Below are 15,658 nucleotides of genomic sequence, written 5' to 3'. Positions count from 1 at the left end.
AAAGGAATAAATACTAACCAACCTGATAAATGCTTAGTGACTAACTGAATAGATATTTGTAGCTACTGGGATAAGTACTAATATCTACTAAATAGTTATTAAATTCGAAAAAGACACCAGTCAGTGTTGGATTGTTTGCTTCTAATTAAAATAATGTGTCAAAATAGGTAGCCTATTAGTTTGATAGAAATAAATGTTAATAAGAATCAGAATTATAATCACGTTTATTGCCAAGTATGTATACATGTACGAGGAATTTGTCTTGCTAATATGCCTTATACTTTCAGTTAAACAGGAATTCCAGAGGATTGTGGCTGCCATGAAAGAATTTGACCACACAGTTTAGCTTTCCATTCACCTTTTTAGTTGTCTAATATCAAATAATCAACAGTTGTACATATTTTTTTAATAGGCTTTAAAAGTGGTCCTTTCATCAAGATTTAAGAGGCTGAGTGCAATGAGACTTAGAAACCATTTGGCACTTCTACGTCTGTCAAATATATATATATATATATATTATATATATATATATATATATATATATATATATATATAATATATTATATATATATCTATATATATCTGGTAGCAACTGGCTTTCTAAATCTGTACTAATCCTTTATGTTTCAAACAAAACATGCGTGTGACGATAGTAATGTTTGTAACCGGTGTTCATGCAGAGTTGTGCTGTCACTAGCTGTGCTCACTAGAGGGAGACATTGACTACATGACAGTGATACTCAGACAGGGTGTTGCATCATTACTTTTTTTTTTTTTTTAAATGAAGGCAGTGTTGTCAGCATTTTCAAAGACCTTTCACTTATCAGTAAGTATATATTTTTTATTTAATATGACATTTCAAACAAAACCAGGGCTCTCCTAATTGTCCAATCAGTCATAGATCGGGGTTTCTGGTTTTCATTTTGCATCTCAAATAAATGCATTTGATTTATGGATGATTAGATATTTGTATTCGAAAACAAACAAAAATACTGAGACCTTTTTTTTTTTTTCTTTTTTTTCTTAGTGCATGCAACATTTAATGCCACGACTTTATGAACTGATGAAGACTTAATGACTTTACTTTAAGGCCTTAATTTGAGAAAGCGGGAATGAAGTTTTTCGGTCTGGTTCTCATGAGAGCACCTGGAGAATTGGTCTGCACATAGTGTGACTACATTAAATATAACTATAAAAATACAATAATTATTAATAGTGATAATAGTATTATTGCATTTATTTATTTGGTATTTTAATAAATAATGAACAAAATAATCAGTGTGATAATACTATTATATTTAAAAATAGAGTATAAAATAAAAAAAACATTTATTTTATAGTACACTTAAAAATACAACGCTATTAACTCTTTATGTGTGTGTGTGTGTGTGCGCGCGCGCGTGTGTGTGTATTTTCATCTTTTGCAAACCTAAAATCAGCACGCTCAGTTATATCAGCTTTGAGTTTTTGCTCTGAAACAGTGTAGTGCGCTTTCGCTTTGAGTGTAAATCTTATACAGTATCACAGTTAGTCGATCTAATAAGGTGCATTAACAGCTGTCAAAACAGTCACAACATAATTTTACACAACAACGCATTTTTTTTTGTCGCGTATGCGCACCTGCGTACCACTTATGTGCACCCCTGGATAACATTTTGTGCGCATCAAATGATTAAAAATTAAAACATTCAAAACTCCTAAACACAACTACCCATTATGGTCATTTGACTCTTAGTAAAATAAATTAAATTTGTTAAATTTGATTTCAGTCGTCTATTTAAGACTTTTATTTTGAAAACATAAATTATTTACGTGGACTATCCCGGTAGTAAATTCATTTCAGAAGCTTGTGCCTGTTTGTACATTGCTGAAAAAATCCTCTGCATGTATTTATAAACAGTGGCCATATGAAGAATTAGCTCAAATTTATTTTAAAACAGCCTATTATAAACGTACATGCATTGCAGAAGATAAAGCAGCTCGCTTGTGAGCAGGACGGAATTGCATTGATGTGGAATTGGACCAGGTGTTAGAATACAAAAGGATTCCAGTCCAGCACAAGGTGTCGGGATGAGCTTCTTCAGTTTCGGACAAACTGCTGAAATTGACATAGTTCTAAATGATGCCGAGACGAGAAAAAAGAGGTCGAGCACAAAACAGAGGACGGGAAAAGGGATAAATACTTCCTGTTTTACGATGGAGAGACAGTCTCTGGGAAAGTCAACGTAACTCTAAAGAACCCAGGCAAGAGGCCTCGAGCATCAAGGGATCAAAATAGAATTTATCGGGCAAATCGGTAAGTACAAAAAAAGCTACGTTTGAACGAGCGATGCAACGTACGTGCTGTAATGTGACAATTCAACATTTAACATCTGTGTTCGCTTGTTTGGAGTGTGTCGCGGGCAAATTTGTTTTTGTAAAGAACGTTTCATTAAAGGGGATCCAGACTTAAGTAATAACAACGTTAATATGTTGAAGTGTCAAATTTACAAAAACACCTAGTCTCGTGACATATGACACATTTTTGATTCGTGAACGAATCGTTCTTTCGAGTGGATATTTTCAGTGAACCGAACGATCCGATTCACAAAAACTTGTCTTAATGATTCCTTCACGATTAGCAACGAATCGTTCAGAAATTGCTCCGAGCGTCTCTTTATAATGGACAGAAATGGCAAGAGCAATCCATAAGTATGCTGTTCCAAAAAAGTCAGCCAACAACTCACCGACCTGTTGATCCGAGAACCGCCCTGTTCGGAAATTTTTCTTTTTTTCTTTCTCACAAGTCAAGAACTGATGAGTGAGGCGAAAAATAAGTTGATTTTTTTAATAGCAGAAATGTTACAAATTGTAAAACTTGTACTAGATATGGTTTATCAACGCAAAAAGGAACTGGACTTAAAACATAGACTTAAAATTTTCAGTTAAGAAAGTTAAATAAATATTGTATTATTGTTTTTAATGTTAATGCTAATTATATTTAGGTTGTAAATAAAAGTCAGATGTTAGCTGAATCATGGCGCAACAACTGAAGTGGAACAGATTAAAAACTAAAATAAATAAAAAAAAAAAAAAAATGAAACACTCTTATAAATAAAACCCCATAATGAACAGTAACGTTACTATGTGCAACATATAAAAGAATCATATTAAGTTCTTTTATCCCGTCTTTGAAACGAATTGTTCAAAAGAGCCGAGTCTCCGAAATGAGTTGACTCCTGTTCTCTAGTAAAAAACGCGGTATCAATAGGAGCCACACCCCTAGATGCTCGTACACAAGCTATGAATCCTGTTTTTTTTATATTTTCAGTAATGGAACAGGTCTTCCCTAAAAGACTGTTCTAGCATTTAAAGCTGTATATACCATTAATACACTTCAAAGAAATTTGAAGAAACTTAAATGGAAAGAAAATTAATTTTTTCACCTGACGCCTATTTTCATTTATCAAGATCTTTATACAAGCCTTATTTACTGTCCTATTAAAGGCATAGTTACCCCATAACGCTTGTGTTGTTGCATACCTGCAACCCTAACAAACACAAAGCCTTAACGAATTGTTCTCACTTGAAAACAGAATACACAAACAAAATATGAACATTTTATTAAGAAACCATGTCAAACGTTGTGCATCTGATAACATTTTTCTCTCCTGTGGCTTTTTTCTCTTAGAATTGTACTTCGACAGAGGTAACCATCATGAGTTTTGTCTCTCTGGTTAAGGATTTAGCTCGGCCTGGAGAACTGGCTCAATCTCAGACCTTTGATTTTGAGTTCACACACGTGGAGAAACCGTACGAGTCCTACACAGGCCAGAATGTAAAACTACGGTGTGTTCCCATTGTGCAGCTCTGGAAAGATTGTTTATATGAGCTCCTACAGTATACTGTGTGCACTTAGTTTGACAGTTCTCCAACTCTCTTAGATGTTGGTTTAGATGGTTTTTATTTTAAACTCGAATTATTCCTACAAAGCTATTTCCTGCGGGCGACCATCAGCAGGAGACTTAATGACATCTGCAAAGAGATGGACATTGTAGTGCACACACTCAGCACATATCCAGAGCTCAACTCCTCCATAAAGATGGAGGTGGGAATTGAGGACTGTCTGCACATTGAGTTTTGAGTAACAACAAGTCCAAGTAAGTCAAAACAGCCAGAGAATGCGAGTTTATGGTTTACAAGTTAATAAAATGTAAATTTGTCATGCCATCCACTGATGATACCTGCTTGCATTCTTTTTTTTTTTTTTTTTTTTCTTTTTTTTTACCTAAATTGGCAGGTATCACCTGAAAGATGTGATTGTAGGAAAGATCTATTTCCTGTTGGTGCGAATTAAGATCAAACACATGGAGATTGATATTATTAAACGGGAGTACTACAGGGACAGGGGCCAAATGTGTACCATGAAAATGACACCATTGCAAAATACGAGATAATGGATGGAGCACCTGTACGAGGTATGAAAACAATTCTTAACACCTCCGTTTATTAGGATTACATTTCTGATGGATTAATGTGAAACATTAATACTCACTTGTATTTTCAATGTTGAAATGAACTGTACTGATTTTTAACTTTATTCTTTTCTGGCTTTAAGGTGAATCCAAATCCCTATCCGTCTTTTTCTGGCTGGGTACGAGATGACGCCCACCCATGAGGGACATTAATAAGAAATTCTCTGTTCGTTATTACCTGAATCTTGTACTCATTGATGAAGAAGAGAGACGTTACTTCAAGCAACAGGTTGGTTTTTGGGGACTTTTTTTACTGAATTAATAAATAAAAAATAGCAAACTAAAATGTGAAAACAATTAGACTATATGATCAAAGGCACGTTTAAAGGGGTCATATGATGCTTTTTTAAAGATCATTATCCTGTATATTTGGTGTAACAGAATATGTTGACATGCTTTAATGTTCAAAAAACATTTTTTTTTTTTTTCAAATACTGTACATTATTGTATGTCCTCTTATGCCCCGCCTCTTCTCAAACATGGGGACGTTTTTCCGACAAAGTCCCAGCTCCTTCTGACAAGCATCAGTCTGCTCTGATTGGCCAACTGACGTCCAATGCATTGTGATTGGCCGAACACGGCAAGCACTCGTCAGAAAAGTAACGCCCCTTTCCATAATCGCGTGCTTTATCTTTCAAAATAAATGTGAAGACAGTTAATAATGTCCTTAGGTTTACCATCAGTTCAAGCCCGAAAGCGGAAACAGAGTCGCATTACGCAAATATTTCCACATAGTGACGTAGAGATGTGGAGGCGTGTTAGAAACGAGCCGTTTTAGGAGGGCGTGGCAGAGTCCTAACTTGATAAAGAATATCTCTTTGGATTTGAGACTTTAGGCTTTGAAACCTTTACAGATCTTCTTCATGCCCAAGAGCTTGTAACACTTCAAAGAGAAAGGAAAAATTGAAATCGCATCATATGAACCCTTTAATTTTCAATTATTGATGTCCAGAAAAAGAAACCTACTTCCATTTCTCTGCACCACTTTGATGTTAATGATTCATTCTTGTTTTGGCTATAGCAATAGTGAATATTTTAACTGTTTAAATGCCCAGAACATCTGTTTTGTGTATGAATTGATACTTTTGTGGATTTCTAGGAGATTACGCTATGGAGAAAGGGAGACATTGTGAATGAAAAGCATGTCCCATCAAGCTGCCATCGCCTCGCAGCGCTTCGAGGCTCGGCGAGCTCAGAGAAAGCACTCTCTCAAGCTAAAGAGGAGGACTACTAAAAAAACCCAACTCTCTTCTCATCATCTCATGTGTGTTTAGAGTGTGTATGGGTTTAAAGAAGCTGCGTGCTCCCAAAATAGATGGCAACGTAAACATGATATTTCACATTCCTGAACATACCAATTTATGATCAACAAGTTCTTAAGTTGCTTTTAAAAAGGATGAATATGAAAAGTAAAAAACAGTGATTCCAAAAACTAGACGTTCAATTTGATATTTATAAATTCTTCTTGGTGGTTCCTCAGAGATTTGCTTACTTTTTGCCGCGCACACCTTTATTTTAATTGACTCTGCATGTTTATTTCAAACATTTCAGCAGTCCATCTAAACAAAACCAACACATTCCCACTCTCCATATTTCCTTTTACAGCCTTTTTTCAATTAATTCTTTTATTGACTGTTTTGTTATTAATGTAGATTTTTTTTTCTTTTATAACCTAGACATTGCATCACAGTGTTCCGTTTTTGTTTTTTAATGAAATGGTGTTGAAACTAATTCGAGTATTTTTAGTGACTTTTTTTTTTTATATATACTTACCAATACATGCCTTTTTACTTTTTTGTTGCCATTCCGGAAAGATAAATTCTAAGCACTAAAGGGTTTTTTGCGACCAACAATGATTTTCAGTGTCGGGACCGGCGGGACCCATAACTTCATATCAGCCCAAAATTACATGATACCATTTCTGCTTAGAGTCAACCAAACAAACCCAAATTAATTTCCATACAGGTATGTAGCTAAACTGAAAACGCACCATGAATTTATTTTTATTTTATCTGTCAGATTGTGCCTGAGTATAATGATAGAAATTATATGAACAAGCTCCTTGCCATTTTTAAAAGTGTGTAACAATGGAATTTTAATTCAGTGTTATTGCTGTTGATTGTTTTTGAGTACGGTAAACCAAAAATGTTTGACATTAGTTGGGTAACACTTTCTATAAGGTTTAAAACGTGCAAACATTAGTTAATGTCTTTAGGTTTCAAGAAATAACAATTAATCTTAGTTCACTATTTATATTTATAAAAGTTAATTATGAAATCAACTGCTTATTTGTTAGTTTGTGTTGGCTATAAAACAAACTAATGTTAACAAACGTTTAAAGGGTAAAAATGTAAAAACTATTTTTATGTAAAAGTTAACATTAAGTCAAGGAGTTAAATATTTGTTAAAGGATTAACATAGGTATTGACATCCTTATTTTGTAAGCAGTTACTAAAGCTATCATTGGTGGTTTTAATGTTTAAATGTTCTTTAATTCATGAGGTAATGATCTAGAATCTCAGGGATGGCATTACAATATCTGTGATTTTTAGTTTCATTTGTTAAAATAAAACGGAGATTAACTTTCACTAGTGCATGGGCAAAGTCAGCTTTCCATAACCAGTCACGCTCCCAATATGTACTTAAAACCTTAGAAAATCTTTGACCATAAACCAGTACAGCTTAGAAAATTCTGTGAGACTGCAAAAAGCAGTTCTCAATATGGTCTTCTGTTAGTACGGCCATTCACTTAAGTAGAAAATGATCCTTGAGTCCGTCAATGAACATGAACTAAGATCTAGATCTGTGATGTTTTGAAAAAAAAGATTGTGAAATACTGATCACACACTAGGCTCTGGATATTGTTTGATAAATATTCGCCTTTATTTTTAAGGAAACCCTTGCCTTTTGGTGGTAAAACTAGTAAAAGATGGCAACGGCCATCTAAAAGCTAAAAAAAAAAAAAAAAAAATCATCTCTTTGCAGAATACTCATGTCTCTATGTGCCACAACAAAAAAACTTTACTGACTTCACGTATATGATTTTACAAAATTAGCACTGTGTATCCTTTCAAAACAAAGGAGGAACAAATAATAGTAGTGTTCCTAACTTTCTTTATCCATTTATCATTGTACAAAAAAGTTCTGCTTAAAATGGCATTAGATAACCAAATTTCTATATTAAATATTATGTATGTACAGTATATATTTTACAGAACTGTAAGTATAATGAATGACATTTTGGAAATAATTTAAAAGAAATCGCTCACTAAGGTACTAAAAACAAAAACAAAAAAAAAAAAAACATGGATTCACCAGAAGATTCTAGAACGCTGTGCTAACTAGCAGTTTACAAATTGGATTCTAGAAGATTCTAGAACTGTGCTAATGTAAAATATGAGAGTAGCAGAACAACAAACCGAAACTGCTCTTGTTAGTAATTTGTGCTGTATATGACATTTTTGTTTTTTGATTAAAAAACAAACGCCTCATCTTTTCCCTCATGTAAACTTTCAGATGTTGCATGTCCGTCATTTCATCAGGCAATGGAACTAAGTTTGGAAAACAAACTCGAGTTGCGTGGTAAAGTAATCCAGATAAGCCGTTTATGATCTTAGTAACATAGTGCTGCCATTGTGAATATTTCTAATTAAATAAACACAAACCCACAAAGGTCTATATCTTATATGTATTTAAATATCTCTTAAAAGAGCGATAAAGGATTTGATTGGATTTGTCTCTGGTCTTTAAAAAATGAGTAGGCTTTTACCTTTAATTCATAAACACACCAGTTTACTTTCTTTCTTTTTGAGTATATTTATTCAGAGTAGATATTCTTCATTCGGGTCCAAAAACATTGAGTAAGAAGTGACAAAACCTATTTTATGAGGTTAAGTTTTTCTCCAAGTTTCTAAAAAAACAACAAATACTGAAAATCAGTCAGCAGCAGTAGCTCTTGATAACCCGTAGAGGGCAGAACTACCTCATTTGTGCAATCAGCAATGCACTTTATAAGCCAATTGATAATAGGATAACAATGTATTCATATTAATTGGCTACACTGTACATCAATGAATGTATCACGGTTTCCACAAAATATTAGGGTGCACAATTGCTTTCAACAAAAATAATGAGACACTGGTTTGTTGCGAAGCACATCTCAGCATATTCGAATGATTGGCTGCTAATAATTGTAATAAATTTACATTTTTAAAAATATATCAAAATAGAAAACTTTTTTTAAATTGTAAAAAAAAAAAAAAAAAATCACATGACTTTGTTGATTTTACTAATTTTTTTTTATCAATAAGGTGGGTCATAGGAGTACTTTCAAAACATAAAAATCTTACCTACTCCAAACTGTAGGCATTTAGTCTAAGTTGTTTTTTTTATGACTCACTTACTGTAAAATGTTCCAGATGTATGTAAGTATAAAGGCAGATACCTTTGCCGATGAGTTTTCAATAGTGTGTGCAGTCCTCTGGCTTTGAGTAGATGTTTTATTGATCGGCTGGCCGTGGTGCTGACAGCTGATTTTCCCCAAGTGAATTCTGAAGCTGAGAAGAGAACCCTGGATGAGTATTGAGCTGAAGTCCTCTTTCTCTACATCTGCAGAATTCAAGCCCATAGACACATAATGAGGACTCAGGACAAATATACAAGCCTTTGTGGTTCAAAATCCTGAACTGAATCTGTCACACAATATATAGAGTAGCCGTACAACATTATGCTTTCCTCAGGGAGGCTGTTTTGTTCCTTGTGAGCAATAAAATCACGTGTCATTTTGGAAAATTTCAGTCCGATTTCAAAAAAAAAGGTACTATTCGAAATAATATAAAGCGTAATGAACATAATAATTAAGAATGCTATTTTTGTTAATTACTACTCTGCGTTAACTTATCTATTATTAATACTTGTATTATTCTTTTAAGGAAAATAATTTTTTATTGAAACATTTTAATTGGCAATTTAAGTTTAGTTTTACTGATTTTCTGTCAAAGGTGGAAGTGGCAGGGGCAAACTACCCATCTTACCCAACAAAAAACAACTGAGAGGTTCATGTAGTTAAATACAGTTAACTTGCTATGCAAAGCATAAATATTAAATGTCAGCTGAAAACAAAATCTTAGATCAATAAATCCAGCGGCCACATTTTTCAGACCTATTAGGTGGCCTTCAAGGAGGGCGTGGAGATAATGGGCCAGTTTTTTTTCCAATGCTCTTAAACCAATAAACCGCAGCAACTGCTCAGGCTGCACAAACCGGTTACCAGGGCCGATTGGGCCAGCGTCATTCTTCCGAGGTCTTTTGACTGTTTGTGGAAGCGTTGCATCTGTGGTGAGAAGGGGAGTCTTGCACAGGAAATAAGGTCCATTGTGTGTAATTCTCCGTTTTATAATTATCTCATCAAATGTGATTGCAGCTAATGTAATATGGATGAAAAGCAAATGTGGGGTATATGAGATAATCTTCAGTTTTATTGATGTATTGTTAATAAAGGACTTTTTTCGTTTATAAGTGGCCAGTGGAAAAGGGGTTTAAAAAGATGCTTTAAAAGGGTTTCTGTTATCAAAATAATTGTGATGATGAAAAATAGGCCGATTTTATTTATTTTTAGTTTTTTTGTAGTTTGCTGAATACGTTAGGACAGTGAATGAACACCTAACCATAAGAGATTTACGTGCCATATTTGTCTTTGAGCTTTGCAGAATATTCCTCCCCTTCATAAAGACCCACTACTGGTTACTTTCTGCTCTCTTCCTCCTCCTTATTAACCATTAATGGAAAAACTCACATGGTTTAAAGTTCTGTTAGACAAAGAAGTTGCCAACAGCACATACAGCAACAACCTGCCCTAAACTATCACATATAGTAAAGCGTGCTAGAATTATTTAACATTTCATAATTCAAGCAGCTAGTGATAATACACCTGCATTTGTATTTCAGGTCACGCTGTAACGCTTCTATTCAACCGAAATGCATTTCAGAATAAATTTTGGACAGAAAGCTTTACTTTATACGGATCCAGCCATCCTGTGATGTCTAAGCTCTATTAAAAGCAGCGTGTGCCACACTTTTTGTTGTTTTCCCACAGTCATCTGCTCAAAAACCCCTGTTAAAGCATTGCTGTGATCCACCAAATTCGAGATGCGTAATCCCTGGAATATGGCAAGCCAGTTTTTAGAAGCTTGTTTGGCATGCAGACACATGCATGCTGGAGAGCGTCGTCTAACTGTAGGTGTCTTTCTACAAGCTGAGACGCTGATTAAAAACGTGAAGGAAATAGGGCAGGCAGGGAGAGGGGCATTACAACATGGGAGGTGTGGATATGTTATGAATTAAAAGGCAACTGGGCATACGCACGACCCAAAATTAAATGCAGTTCTTTATTTTATGCCATCTAGTTCCTATAACCACTCGGGCTTTGGTTTTTTGGCTGCATTTCTCCAGTCTTTATGGCTCCACTGGATGGCTTACAGAGTCAGACAAATCTCGCCCTGAAACAGCATATTTTGTGCATATACAAGTGTATTAACAAATGGTAACAAGATACAACTTTTGATTTTAAAAATAGATTACTAAGATAACTAGAATCCTGTAAAAGTACTGTTCATTGTAGTTCTAAAGCCTACGAAAACTTACTGTAGAGTGGTTTTAAATAAGTATTTTCATGTCATATCCGATAACTGATAAACAGACACATTATTAAAAATTTCTATTCTATTGTGTTTAAATAATAAAAAAAGCAGAAGATTAGCAAAAGGATTACATTTAAAAAGTATTAATTGTTAGTGTATTAAAGTTTTTTTGCAGGTCAAATCTGAATGTTAAAACTAGGAAAAACGTGCAGGAACAATTAAAATCATCCACAATGAACTGATATTAATACGATATGTGAAATAACATAAAACGTTTATTAAACAAAGCAAATGTTGAATACATATAAAAATATTCACAATTCTTCTGAATTCCTATAGGTCAATAATCAAATAACCAAATTTTGTGACATTTGACCACGACGTTAATTTAAACTTTTCACTTAAATTGGTTATAGACAATTAATATCAATAGGTAAGTTCCTGGTTTTAGGGTATAAATGGGAATATAAAAATACAATATAGAAGAATTTTTCACTAGTGGTCTCAGACGTTTGGACCCTAATATGCTATACTATCACTCTAGAATGACCCACACACATTTATTAAAATACTGTAATCCTTGCCAAATTTATAGCTTTCATTCATTCATTTCAATAGAATGACTGTGACAGTAAGGAACGCCGGCAATACATGTTGTTGTTCGCAAGGCCTCCTCAATGAAAATCCACTTGGAGCGATGCTTTGAGGGATAAGCGAAGGGGATCCTGCCAAGAGACCCCCTGGATGTGGGCCGGTGGACAAGCAGTTCAAGGTGTGACTAAAGCCCCAGCTTCGCTCCATTACCTCTCTCCTATTTTTTCAATTCCATCATGAATAATGGAGGGATTTGGCTTATGGCAGATTGAGAGAAAGGGGAGCGGGAGGGGTAAGGGGTGGAGAAGTTGAGGTGCATGAGGGAGGACAAAGGGGAGTGGTGAGCGAGAAGGAGATTCCGTCATTGCCGTACAATGCGCAACTCCGTGAATCAGGAGAGGACGCTGCTGCTAATGCTCCATAAAACAACAACTCTGAGCCTTGACTTGGCTTTAGACAAAGAACGCCGTGGTACTAGTAACAGTGGCTATGCACGGACACGGAGCTTCTTTGTGTGTTGTGGTAATGATTGTGCTAGCTGTCGTTGCACTCTAGGTCCTTCCTTGTTCCAAGATTTGCTGAATGGTGGTTTCTCTTCTGACTACGATTGGAATAGGATGGGCTGTTTCTACCCATATACACCAAGGAAGATTCCTTCTGTCTTCGCAGGTAACTTGTGTTCCCCTCTCTCTCTCTCTCCTTCATCACATCCCGTCTCCATCCCGCCATTGTTTTCCCCAGTATTCCCGTTGGGAGAATGGGGTAAGTGCTGGATCTCCATCCGTTTCTGCGATCCATTCCGTTTATATTTCCTTTTAATTCTGCACATTATTTTTTAAGAAAAGAAATTATAATTGTTATTTTTGTATTGCACAATTCTATATAATTTGTGTTCTTCCATTTGGATAGTCAAAATATTATTTTGCAAATCCATGTGGTGTGACCTATATCCGCCACACATTCGTCCCATCATGGCTCATCATTAATCTGAATCTTGTGGGGCATGAGTTGTGTTCATCATCTCATCATTTCCAAGACATAGTCCACAACCTGCCGCAAGCATTGTTTTAACGTGGCTACGTCTTCACCAAATTCATACTTGTTTGATCAAAATTTATCCTCATAAGTAATGTGTCTGAAAATCTCTCTGCGCATTTTTTCAAGCCAGTGATAAATAATACATGCATAGACTTTAAGGACGACCGTCAACATCTCAGTCAGAAGATCCCACAGCAAAATGGCTTTATTGCCATGGGGCCACAGTGTTTGTTTCCATCGATTTGTTAACGGGTCAATATGCTATTTACATTCCTGCCTCACTCACTCCCCCCTTACGCAGGAAGTGGTGAATGATGGCAGATAGTTTATCACTGTAACATGGAATTACCTCTGGTTCGTTGGGTCGTTTGACTGAGTTTTTGGCCATAGGCACAGAAGTATGGGGGGTGGAGATAACATCAATCAGTAGCGCAAAAACCAGGAAGTGAAAAAATGTCATTTCCGCTAGATCTGACCTAGTACAGACAGACACATAAATACGGAGGTGTAAAGTAATATAGTGTAATAGATAAAGGGAACTTTGCTGCGACTAATGTCCCTGTTGGGGTAATAGCTGTATATGTAGGCTCCTGTTTTAAAATGGATGTTCTATCCTGCAGTCGTTTAGCCTGAATTTAATGCCTGATAAATCCTGTCGTAGCTCATTCATGGGACTTCCTGATAATAAGGCCCGAAAAGAAATGCAGGAACTACCATGTGTTGATGTTATAATAACTCTCAACGCTGAACTTGTGTTTCAGATTCAATGTAAGAGCGAATTCTTTTGTGGAAGTCCATCTTGGTGGGTGCTTATAATTGTAAAAAGCATTTGTTTTGGGTGAAATCCAATATAACAAGATTCATTTTTTGCCGGGCAACCAGTAATCATAGTAGCCAGATAATAATTGGCAGAAAAAAACTAACGGATATATATTATCCATATCAGATTGTATCATGTCATAAGGGGAAAAATCCCGCAGGTTCTCTTGCTGGAAATGCAACCACCGATGCAAATCAAAAACACAATTACTTTCACTTGCTGCTTGAGTTCAAATGCAGTCTCCATTCGCTTGTTCCCTGCTCGCTTCTTTGAAATTTACGGGAATTAATTTTTAACGAGATGTCATGTGAAATTCTGTGTTTTCCATAGGCGGCAAATTGGTTCATATTTAATAAAAGCCTCACAAAATGTTCTTGTCCTCCTGAGGAAGCCATTGTTGTTATATAATGTTTTCATACCCCAAATACACTTTTTAGCTGGAGAAGTGAACAATCTTATTTTGAATGACTCCAAATTTTAAATCCGCATTGTTATGTTTTAAAGATGATGGAATTGAGATGTTGACTGACATGTATATGACCATAGGGATCATGTTTGTAATTCAGGAATCGTGCAGCGGAAACCTCCACGTGCAATCAAGAGGGCATCAGAGGATGTGATGCCCCTCTAGTGTGCCTGGGATTAAGAATTCGAGGATCTGCGTCCCTGCAAGATGGAACGAGGTCTCGAACTCCAGCAAGACCCTGCCTGCAGGTCCACACAAAACCATGTCCTCTGGCCCCGCTGTGCCCGGAAGAGTTCCTCAGAGCTGGAGAACTTCTCTGAGATGATAAGCTTCAAGTCCCCTGTAGGACCTCGTCAAGTGAATTTGACCTAGAAGCTTAACGTATGCTTCCACAATTACAACACCAAGACAGAAGGTCTGGCACCTGTTCGCAACCAATCACACCGCCGATGAGGATGAGGAGAGGCTTCAAGATGAAGAGAAAGAATCTTTCTGTTTCTCTCCTAATATATGGTGCAAGTAAATACATGTACGGTAGAATAATTAATGAATTCTGAAGTTTGATGCATTTAGCATCATTTTTTGGGGCACAACCAAAAAAATCTAGCATTGATTACTCGGATGACTATGCTAATAAATTATGCCCATCCCAGCTGTCTCTCCTGCAATCAAAGTGGAAAACAAATAGATAGAAAATGGATAGTTGGAGACATGGCTGCACCCTTGCCAACTGGCCTGCCAATCAAACTGTATACAACATCCTTTGTCCATCACACCAAGGCCTGTCCTGTGTGCGTGTGGTCCTTGGTTGGGTCCTTGCATTATTCATCGAAATTTTTTATACCCATTCTGTGCTTTTTTTTTTCCGGACTTGTCTGTGCGGGCACATCCTGCACACCATCCGCTCTCGACTGTCCAAATCTGCCTCTCACAAAAAATCCCCTTGTTTCTCTAAATAAATAGCGCAACATACTTAGTTTATTTTAGCAACAGTCAAAACATCTCTCACGGGATTGAGAATGTATGGCAAAAATATACCACAAATATTAGCAAGTAAATAAAAAAGAGCAATAAAAATTTTACACAAAGAGATTTAAAATCAAAAATGTTGTTATCCTTTTTGTCGCCTTGGTAGAGAGATAAAAATAATACATGTCACTGTTGTTTTCCAGTATTTGAGCATCTTGCTCATTACTCTTATAAGTTTGTGCTGTAAATATGTTCGTTGATTTTACTGATTTGTTATCATGTATTTTCTGCTGCGCTTATTTCCTCCACTGTGATGTGGTTCTCATTGCCTGTGGTCTTTTGTTCTTGGCTTGTATTTTCAGACACAAACTTCTGGTCCCTCGCTCTAGAATTCAGCCGGTGGCCGTGGCATCTTACTATTACAGCAAACACGTCCCTACTGCAGTTTTCTCCAGTATTTTTTAATTTTTTTTTATCTGATGGGTTGGTAAATCATTCTAGATACAATGTGTGTCCTCTTTGAGATCCTCGCAGCTCGACAAAACAGAGGAAATTCTAAACTCCTTCTGACCACAATGACATATGGGTAAATGATGGACTGTCTGTACCATATTGGTGT

General features: G+C 35.9%; 1 pseudogene; it reads left to right on the top strand.

Annotated features, from left to right (window-relative positions):
* The first annotated feature begins 1,918 nt into the window (after positions 1-1,918).
* Positions 1,919-5,748, top strand: LOC122144387 (annotated as a pseudogene).
* The last annotated feature ends 9,910 nt before the right edge of the window (positions 5,749-15,658 follow it).

The sequence above is a fragment of the Cyprinus carpio genome, unplaced genomic scaffold (genome assembly GCF_018340385.1).
Source record: "Cyprinus carpio isolate SPL01 unplaced genomic scaffold, ASM1834038v1 S000006658, whole genome shotgun sequence".
Taxonomy (NCBI): domain Eukaryota; kingdom Metazoa; phylum Chordata; class Actinopteri; order Cypriniformes; family Cyprinidae; genus Cyprinus; species Cyprinus carpio.
The sequence above is the reverse complement of the archived record's forward strand: the minus strand, read 5'-3'. Positions and strand labels throughout refer to the sequence as shown.